This window comes from Anser anser, assembly GCF_964211835.1.
Source record: "Anser anser genome assembly, chromosome: 5".
NCBI classification, from domain to species: Eukaryota; Metazoa; Chordata; class Aves; order Anseriformes; family Anatidae; genus Anser; species Anser anser.
The window spans coordinates 52,031,184-52,041,841 of record NC_139725.1 but is presented as its reverse complement, the minus strand read 5'-3'; the positions used below and the strand labels follow the sequence as shown (position 1 = coordinate 52,041,841).

The 10,658-nt window shown below is 34.5% G+C and overlaps 1 protein-coding gene across 16 annotated transcripts in view; it reads right to left on the bottom strand.

Annotated features, from left to right (window-relative positions):
- Positions 1-10,658, bottom strand: part of TUNAR (transmembrane neural differentiation associated intracellular calcium regulator) — a 163,524-nt gene that overhangs the window by 40,942 nt on the left and 111,924 nt on the right. The window lies entirely within an intron of this gene.

The following is a 10,658-nucleotide window of genomic DNA, read 5'->3' as shown; positions in this document are numbered from 1 at the left end:
CTCTCTGCATATCTGTATTAATATGCAGAATAAATTTATTTATGCTTAAAGAACAAGTCCCTGTACATAAGAATGAGGAAGCTGAGTCAGCACACTTAAGATTCATCTTTGGCTTCAGTTCAGCAATATTTTAAAATAACTGTTCATGGTTACTTCTAACTGTACCAACAACAGCAAGAAATTCAATAACTGTGTTTGGTTTTGATTAAGCTCGACTGCCTGCTAAAGCACTTCTCTTTTGTCAGATATAGAATCAGTTCTAATGCTGCAGAGCTGGACTGGCTGCCATTGGACTACCTTCAGATAGTCCCCTGGACATCTAAGCAGATCATGTTCCCTGCAAAAAGAGTAGTACTTGTACATGAACGCATCTAGATCATGCCGATGCATGTATCAACATCAATCTAAACTGACAAACAACTTCATATTTAATAGTCTTGTGATTACATTATACAAGTGCTCTAACATCTAAGCCAAGCTTGAGAAAGAGGCAGCATTTTTCTTGTCCAGGAAGAGAAAGAAGCTGCCCTACAGCACCTTCATCAAAGGAAAATGACTTTGATCCTTCAGCTGCATTAAGGGAGGGCTGTAATACAGTTGTAGACATCATCCTTGTTGATGAATGAAGGGATACTATAGTAAGACATCAGGATACATGGAGGTAGAGCCATTTTTTTCCCTCAGGTTTTTATAAACTGTATAAGGTCCAAGCATGAATCACACTCAGAAATGAGCTAGGTCAATAAGCTCTTGAAAAAACTAAAGTGCTCAATCACCCCTCATCCCCCTAAAGATAAAAGATAAATTATACAATGCACTCAGACCCAGAAAGAAGAAAGAGTTAATCAAAGCTCAGGTCAGGGATCAAAGTAGTGGTGCAAAGGCTTAGGGCAAAGAAGAAATGGAAACATCAGAGAAAAAAAAATGATGCAGGAAAAGCGATAGAGAGAAGAGAGGTGTAGACTGAGGAGGGCAATATGTGACAGCATTGAAACACATGGAAAAGGGCAAAGGTGTTAGGCAAATAGACTGGAATCCCGGCAGAAGCTACCTGGAATTGGATAGGAAGGAAGAAAATTGTGAACTGCAGCTTGATCAGGTCATGTAATTAACTACCTGGATCAAATTCTCCCCTGATTTATTCTCCAGGATCAAATAATTGGCAATAACTTGGAAAAGATGAACATTATTGTAATTTGGTCATTTGTCTTTTTAAACAGTTCTAGCTAACTTTTCAGGACTAAGGTTCGACTGACGAATTTGTCTGAAAACATTTCTTTAAGTTATTAATTTTTTGCTACATGATATATAGGTACCTAGAATCTGGACACATAGAATCAAATGGATTTCTCACCGAGGACAAAGGCCTGTTCTTACAAAACTGGCTGGAGCAATTTCAGAAATTACTGCTCCACCCTTTCCATATTATTCATAAATGAAAAGTCACCATCCAATAAGCTGTCGAAGGAACAGTTTAAGCTCAGCAATTTTTCATTGCATCAGTATGGATTAGATATATACTCTTAATGGCAGTTACTGTGTCTTAGTGGGCCAGAATGGCAACTTCCAGCTCATAGCTGGTAAGTAAAAACTAGTAGAACGTTTTCTGATCCATGAGAACATCTTAATTTATGTTTCCATGTTTCAGTTTCAATGTTGTATGTTATTTTCCACATAGCACTGCTCATTCAAGACCCAGTAAGTGTCAGTGCTGCCAAGGATCCCAACTTGGGAAGGAATGGTAGCAACTACTGGGGAAAAAAAAAAAAAAAAAGAGTTTTTTTAAAAATCATGAACTCATAGAATAATTCAGGTTGGACCTCAGGAAGCCATCTAGCCAACTGCCAACTCTGATCCGGTTTCGTCTGCTTGCCTGAAGCACCCAGCTTTCTCTCAAGCATGGCTGTAGGAGCAGACTTTTATTAGTGTACATCTTGAACAGATGTGATGGATTTTGTTGTTCTTTCTTTTAATTTTTTCTTGAATTTCATACCTTCAACAATAGACAGTGCTTAATGATTATGAATGTATTATGATCATTCTCAACATATGCTAGTCTGTATTGCTTGATAAACCACAGATAAATAAAGTGCAGGTATTTTGTATTAGTAGCTGCTTTGATACATGCATTGCATGGGAAAGATTTTTGGGGTCTGTGATAAAAAGACATATGAAAGACTCAGTTCCAGCATCAATACATAACAACATTTGCATTACCGACAGCCTGTGACCACAGCCCTCTCCTGAGCACGTCCACAGCAGGGATGGTAATGTACTTCAAAGAGTTTGAACGAAAAAAGAAAGTGTGTTTGCATCTCACATGACTCATTAACTCAACAGAACCACCATATATCAACCAAGCTACATATAAATAAGAATATAATAACATAATGAGTCCATAGTCCTGTTTCTAATTAACATGACTTAACTAGACACAATGAGAATTCTCACTGTGTAAGCACACTCTTGCGACTGTCATGGAAAAAACAATCTGGAAAGGTTAAAAGGACTTCTGTCCAAAATCAGTTATTTTTACCTCCTTTTCATCAACACAGCTCAATTTTATTTCAACTTGCAGCTTTTGAAGGGAGCACTTGAGAGCAGTATTTGAAAACTGAGAGCTAGTATTATCATCATTACCCATATGCAAACCAGACATAATATGTATTTCCCACAAAGAGATGTGATGCTTTCATTAGGATTAGTAAAATGCTTTTCAATCCACAGATGGAAAACACTGTCTAAAGTCAAAAAAATCGTATTCATAAGAAAGTTTTAGCTTTTCAGTCCCCTTGTAGACATTATAGTCTCATGTAGTAGGTATTTATATGCTTTGCTCTTTCTTTTTCCTCCAGAATTTACCACTGTTTGTTTTTTTGGTTTTAGCTTGTACTTTTATCCTCATCCTCAGAACAAGATTACACAAGGTACTGACATAATGCTTTACACAACTAGCCTACTACATATCAGAGAACTCCGCCATTATATGAAGTCATCAGGAAGTAAAATTTCAAACATTACAAAACAACTTTTTGCAATCTTACCTGTGCGTTCCTTAACAATCCCCATTGAAGAGTAACTCTCCTTGTCTTTAGTCTACCAGATTTCTTGTACAGTTTATTTTTTAAGAATGACAAGAACAACAAGATATAGAAACTTCAGACTGGCAAGCTTGCAATAAATAGCATTCTTACCTACGCTTATACTGTACCAGCACTTTGTCAAAAGAAACCATCCTGAATCATCTGTCCTGAGGCATTATGCAAGGGTCACAATAACTTGTTCTCATGAAATATCCTGTGTCTCTTCCCATAAGCTTCAGGTGACAACTGCAGAATTTTAGACAAAATCCAGCTTGGGAAATTACCTCCTAACTACATCAAATAATTCCTACAGATTCAAACAAGTAATATGTTTTTCTCCACTCTCCATTTTAAACTCCAGTTGCTGTACAGCTTTCAGTAACGTGAACACTTTACCCAGGGGTAGTTTAGAATTCCAAACACTCCTAAATAGTTAAATTTTGCAAAGTGCTCTAGCAACCGGTTTCAAAGGAGCCATAAAAGCTCAAGCTTTTCTATTTTCCATCTATGTTAAAGTAATAACTTCTTGTGTGAACACAGCATTTTTCTAAATTCTGTACCTAACTTCATAACTGGTAGTTTATTAATCTTTTTTATATTTCTGCTACAAATGATGACAAACAATTTCTTCTTTTAGCTATCTTGTTAGAAACTACTCTCAATTTTTTTGCAGGAGAAAAGTAAGAGGACTTGTTTCTCTGTTGTTGTTTTAACACAGAAGATATAATGGACAATGTGTTGTTACTTGATGAACAGTAAAACTCAAGTATTTTGAGACAGACAATGGTCAAAAGCTGGATACTTTCAGCTGCTTAAAAATTAAGTGGAACCAATGAATTAACTTGTTATGCAGTTCTGAGACTGAAATTTATGGGAAAGATTAGAGCCAAACTTCTGTGAATGCTTTGGCTGAAGGCTTTGGAAAGACTTAACTCAGCAAAGCCACCAGAGAGCACCATACAGTTTCATAGCCGTTCTTGGTCTGCCTCTCTCCATCAGCAGATCCTGGGCAGTGACCCCTCCCGAGGTGGCCGCTCAGCTCAGGCAGCTCTGTTCTCAGTGATGCTTATTGCCAGTGACAGGGGGTTTGGACACCTGACTGCCTGCACAAGGAGTGTCACGCTCCTTTTTAACAGAATTTTAATCATTATTTTTTTTCCGGACACGTGCCTAGACCTATTGGAAATCTAAAACAGTTTCATAAACATTGAACGATTTTTCTACTAAAGAATATGTTTTAAAAGTTGCACTTTTTTTTTTTTTAATAAATATGTTTCCATTCATGATGTCTGAGTTTTCTCCTCTGTCTTACAACATCTAATATTGGATGGAAAAGATCTTTACATCCTGTGAAGAAAATATCACCTCCTGTGAAGGCAAAGCCATTACAGTTCCTTGGGTCTGCCTAGGCTCATTTCCTTCTAACTGTGCATATTTAAGTCTGCAGTTAGTTTTAGATAATAATATTATTTTTTGCTAAGTATTTCAAAAGATATATCCAGTACTTATTCTATCAAATAGTTGCCATAAAATAGTTATATGATGGAAGATTAAGATCCCCAAAGTCAGTGACAGTATTATTACATACACAACCATGGGCATATGCCATTTTGCATATCATTTTCATATACTATTTCCTCCATATACTATCTCCTTATGGTCTTAAAAATACATGTAGTTTTCACAGACAGATAATAAAAAAATAATAAAAAGATAATAAAGCTTTATCCATGCATTTCTAAAATTCTGGGTATTTAATAGATTACAACTTCCAATACAGGTAGGTGATTTCAGGTTTGGGGGTGGGGGCAGGGTAAGAACTTGAGGGTTTGGGTTGTTGTGTTTTTTTTTTGGTGGTTTTTTTTTTTTTTTAATGGAATAATGATTATATTTTAGAGGAGTGATTATCTCTGAAGAAAGTCCCATTTACCAAAGCATTATCTACTGAATACAACCCTAATATGATATTCAGTAAGCTGTAAATAAAAGAGTCCCCTTCTCATACTATATGCATGCAGTATACGATGTGCATGTTCTTTCACTAATCATGAATTTTCAAACTTTGCTTTTTTTTTTTTCTTGGCTTTTGCAACTTTAATGTTCATCCAACATTTTAAAAATGTAATGTTATATACATTCTCTTGAAGAGAACCATTAACTTTTTTTCATAAATGTATACTTTGTGTCATAGACTGTAAATAAATTCAGCAAGTATGCACAGACATCAGGAGAAATTACCTAGTTCTGCAGTATATTTAATTTATTACATTGTATTTCTCTTTCTAAACATCTTCTCTACAAACTTCTCTCAACCGATCCTCATTAAATACAACATCATTGCGTGGATGATCATTACAAAGAGTTATATTTCTGATATAAACAGTTTCAAGATGAATACAATAAAGCAAATTCTGTTCTCATTTGTACTTTGATATAAAATTTACATCATAAATTATTATTTATTGGAATTCTGCAAAGCTTTTGTAATGAAATCCAGAACAAAGAGAGAGCCCTCAGTCAAACTGAATTTACAGAGAGATTTTCTCTAGCATGTCCACTTAGAAAGCTTTTAATCTCACAGTCTTCACACTTTCAGGTATGTATATCTCATAAACTATTGGGGTATTTATAACTAAACTGATGAAGAAAGGAAAAAAATATATTTTATTTGTTACCAGTTTTTTGGCTTTGTCCTTCACAAAGTTATTTAAAACTTTAACTTTTTATGTTCTCAGAACTTATTTATTCTTGTCTGTCCTCACTGAAGTTATAGGGCTAATTTATATGCAACAAACATATAAAAATTCCACAGGAATCTGCATAAATATTTCTCTATCCTTTTATACAATATCTCATTGTTACAGTACTTGATTTCTCTATAGTTTTAACAAAATACATGTTCTATAGCTTTTAATAAATCATAAGAGAATATCTATTAGATACAAAGCAAGAAAAGATGTGGAAAGCTAAAAATGTTGATATGAATTTCGTAGGCAAGAAAAGAATCCCTTCTATCAATCTAACAATTTTAGAGCTCATATTATGCATAGTACAACTCAACGCAGAATACAGATATTTTACTCATCAGAAACTTGAAAGCTGTGTGGTTTTCCACCAGAAGGGGATGTTATGAAGAATAAAGCAATAAGTAAATTTCAGTTTATCAATTTTGTTAGCCTAACCTGAAAAAAAAATTATAACCAGTACCTTACATTTGTTCCTTAAGTCTGATACTTCCCATGCCTTCCGTAACTATTATACCTGGCTTCTGTATTAAAAAAAAAAAAAAAAAAAAGTTGAAAAAAAGTAGAAGGAATACTAATTGCTTAACTTAGGGAAATTAAAAAAAAAAAATCTAATTTAATGTAAAGTAGGGTGAATACATCAAAAAGTTCTTTTGGGATATTTTCCTGACTCACCTGAGAATTGACTTCATATTTTCCAGTTTCAACATTAAAAAGTAGGAAAGAAAGTCTGTTCTATTTTCCTCTAGAGATCTCTTTCATTGAAATAGGAATCAATTCAGATTTACTGTGAAGTAGCACAGCAGGAGATGACCCCATAAGGCAGTCACTCCACCCTCTTGTAGCCAATTATGTAATTCCTAAATTTGATTTCCAGTGCACATGAGGTACAAGGTGCACTTTAGGAAAAAAGAACAGGGACAAAGATGAAAAACACAGATGCAGGATGTATTCACATATTCTGTGATGAAATTTCCAAAGATGCTTTTAGTTTTGGTGTCTGCTGCACTGTGAACACACTCTTTGAGAACAATATCTGTGAATGCAACAGGTCACTCCAGTTAGCAGGTCACTCGCAGCCCTAATAAATTCTCCCTAGGCACCAGGCCCTCTTTTAAAGAATTTTTTTTTGAAACACCATAGAGTTAAACTCTCCTTCACACAACATATTAGACTTTCCCTGATCACATTTGAGATCCAGAAGACACATTATGTTGATCATTGTAGACGATAATGCCTACAGTCACTTTAGCTTAAGTCTTCACCCTTAGCTAAACATGTTAATTCAGAGTGGAATATTCAGAACTGAAGTATCAGAGCAAGTCAGTTACATGGGTCCTTTTATGGTTGACTTTTTTTTTTTTCCCCCCATTTGTACTAATCAGAAAACTAACTCCAGGCTGAACACAGAGTTTTCTGTTCTTCCCCCTCTCACTGCATTCAGTTTGCCAACAGCCTGATTACATATTCAGTTACTAGTGGGAGAAAAAAAGTGATGTACCCACATGCATTTTTCCGTGTCTTACCAGGTGCTCCACTGACATCAGAGTTATAGAAAAATTATTAATAAAGACCGTTTTGTAGTGAACTCATTATCTTCTGAAATGTCTTTATTCCAGTGCAACTTCCTTTCCATTCACATGATTTGTATTTCCTGTCACAGCTTAAGGAATTTCTATATTTCCATTTTGTATATCCATCATATGAGACAAGTTTAAGGAAATCAATAATAATATAATTTTTTTCTCCATTCATCTTTAGAAGAACATTTTTTTAAAACTTCTACATTAGTAATGAAAAAATGACTGCAGTTGTGCAGAAGAACCTAGTTATTAAAATCTGATTTAATCATACAAAGGGGAAATCCTCATTGTCTTTTAATGTAGTACCCACAAGATCTGATAAGTGCTTGTCTTTGTTCTAGATTTTCCATTTCCTGTCTATAAACCTTTTTTTTAAAATGTTATTATTTTAAGTCTATGAAATATCCTGAATATAATGTTTAGAGTAACAATTACTGAGGTCAGAAAAGATGTCACAAATGTTTTGAGAGCTCTTAAATTTAAATTAAAACAACTTCTGATTTTATAAAAAAGATTTGCATATTTTTCCTCCTTTTCAATGGGCAAAAAAGGTGATATTCTCTCCTGGAGAAATTTTGTTGAAGTTCATCAGAGTTATACCAACAGATAATTTGACTCAGAAGTGATCAGTATTTTAATGCTGTAATGCTGCCCAATTATTTAGCAGAATAAATATGTATCTTGTTCAGCTCCTGCAGAAAAAGAAAACAAAAGAGGTGTTTCCCTGTTTCATGGGTATATTGATTTTCTTCTGAATTGTAGGAGATTTGCAAATAGAAACCAGCTGAAATGTGGAAGATAATTAGAAAATAATGCTGTCAAGTTTTGGGTCTAGTCAAAGACCTGATGGATGAAGCATATTCTGGGAAAACGGCAAAATCCTGAAGAGCACCAGAGAGCTTTGGTTTGTGGTGGAACTCTTTCATTACCCAGACAACCACAGGGAAAGGAAGGTAACAGGAGCTCACTGGCAACAAAGTCTTGAAATGTCATAGTGACATTTTTGTTTCTGTAAAAGGTGAAGAAACTAAATAAAGGAAGAGGTCTTCTGACTGTACTTCTGGGCACTATGGAAGAACTACTTGAGAATGAACAGATGCAAATTAACTTGTCTGAGAGTGACCAGGAAATAGATGACAGAATTGACCATCCTCGGCCAGTTAGCAAGAAGAACAGAAGCATAATAAATCACAGGGATGAGTACATCAGAATGCAATAAACTCTGGGAGATGGAAGTACTAGATTTTTACACAATGTCAGTAAAAATGAAAAAAGGAACTGCAGAGAGCTGGTAGCGCCGTTATTTAAAAATAAATAAATAAATAGATGAAAACCCCACAAATCACGGGCACAAATTAGAGTATCGTAGAACTAGAGTATCGTCAGTCTAGGGATAAAATCAGAAAGGCAAAATGTAACTTGTGAGAAAATAAAATGCAGGAGAAAATACTTTATATTTCCATTATTAGTAGTAGAAGTTTAAGAAAAATGTTAGTCTATTACTCAACAAGAGTCATTAGAAGGTCACTGTTAATGACATCTTTGCTTCTGTCTTCACTAAAAAGGCCAACTGTGACCTTACAGCTAACAAAATTAGCATCAGAGGCAGAGAGATGAGTAATAAAACCAGAACACTGGCAGGAAAATAGGTAAAATAGAGGTTTCAAAAAAAAGTTAGGCTTGCTGAAAACTCGGTGGGTATTTTACTTCTGCCAGTTTTTTATCTCAGGGCTGACAAATGATTAAATAAGTACGGTTTCACAGAACTGGGAAAAATCAAATCCTACACCTATTCTAAAAAATGCAGAAGAGACATTACAAAGGAGAAAACAAAACTCAGATAATTTCAGTTCCAGAAAAATCCTGTAAGAAATTGTCAAACAAATCATTCTCATACATCTAAAAGACAGGAAAGACGTAGGTAGATGCCAACATATACTTTTCAAGAACAAATCATGTTAAATAAACTTAATTATATTTTTTAGGAAAATGATCAAGTGTCGTTATTGATATGTAACAGTAGAAAATAAGTAGACAAAAATATCCATGAGAAAACAAAATTAAACTTCAGTCAGCTGAGTATCCTTTTTGTGATAGTAGTCACCAGCAAGTTTCAAGGAAGAACTTTAAAAAGAAGATTTTTTTGAAAAAAATATCTAAAGAAATTCATTCTAAGTCTGCTATTACACTGTATTTTCATAAATAGTTTGCATGACAGTATAGACATATAATAAATATAATATATAATATATATTATTAATTAATATAATAATATATTTATTATATATGGAGATCATACCAAAATAGAAGTTTCAAGCACTATAAGGGCTGGGACTAAAACACCAAATAAACCTGTGAGGTTAGAGAACTCTCCTGAAGAAACAGGATTAATTTTGGGGGGAAGGGAAAAAAAAAAAAAAAAGGCTATACACTTGGATTACACTACAAAAACAGAGGTTAGGGAATGACAGATCTATTCTTCTGTAAAAGGTCTGAGGATTAAAGTGGATTGGATCTGAGCATGTGCCAGTAACACTGCCAAATACAAACAAACTGCCTAAATGAAAGGCTGTCTGCAAGGGTTGGTGCAGGATTCACTGGAGTATGTTTTCATTTACAAGCACTGCTCGTCAAGAATAAGCCAGGCCATCTGGAAGAAGTTAAGAGAGCAGTAAGAATGATAGAATTCAAGACCACATTGTTCAAGAAAGGTTAAAGGGGTCATTTTATCTAAAGGAAAGAAATCTGAAAAGAGATTTAACAGTTTTTATATATAAAAAGGGTAGCTGTGTAAACTAAATGAAGACACTAAGCAGCTCTCCATGACCACTGGGGACAAAGCAAGAAGTTTCACACTTAAATACCAACAAGGGAAATTTAAACCAGGCACTGCAAAAACTTTTGAACAACCAGAACTGTCCACAAAAGCAGCTCAGTTTCCATCCCTGGGGTTTATCAGAGAAAAAATCAGGCAAACATATATCAAAATTGCTTAAATGATTCAGTGGCAGGTAAGGAGGACAGTATCCTGGGTCCCTTCCTGGTTCATTTTCTGTGAATTCATCATTTGTTTTTCTCTACATTTTTAGTTAAAGGCAAATTACTACTGGAATAAATCACCAATGGATGTATCAGATTCTCATTTAATACTACTCAAAGATATGAGTTGTACCTGTGAAATATACTGTTTTGAAACAGATAATTATTTGACTTTATGTAGAAATTACTGACTTTAAGATTTTTCTTCT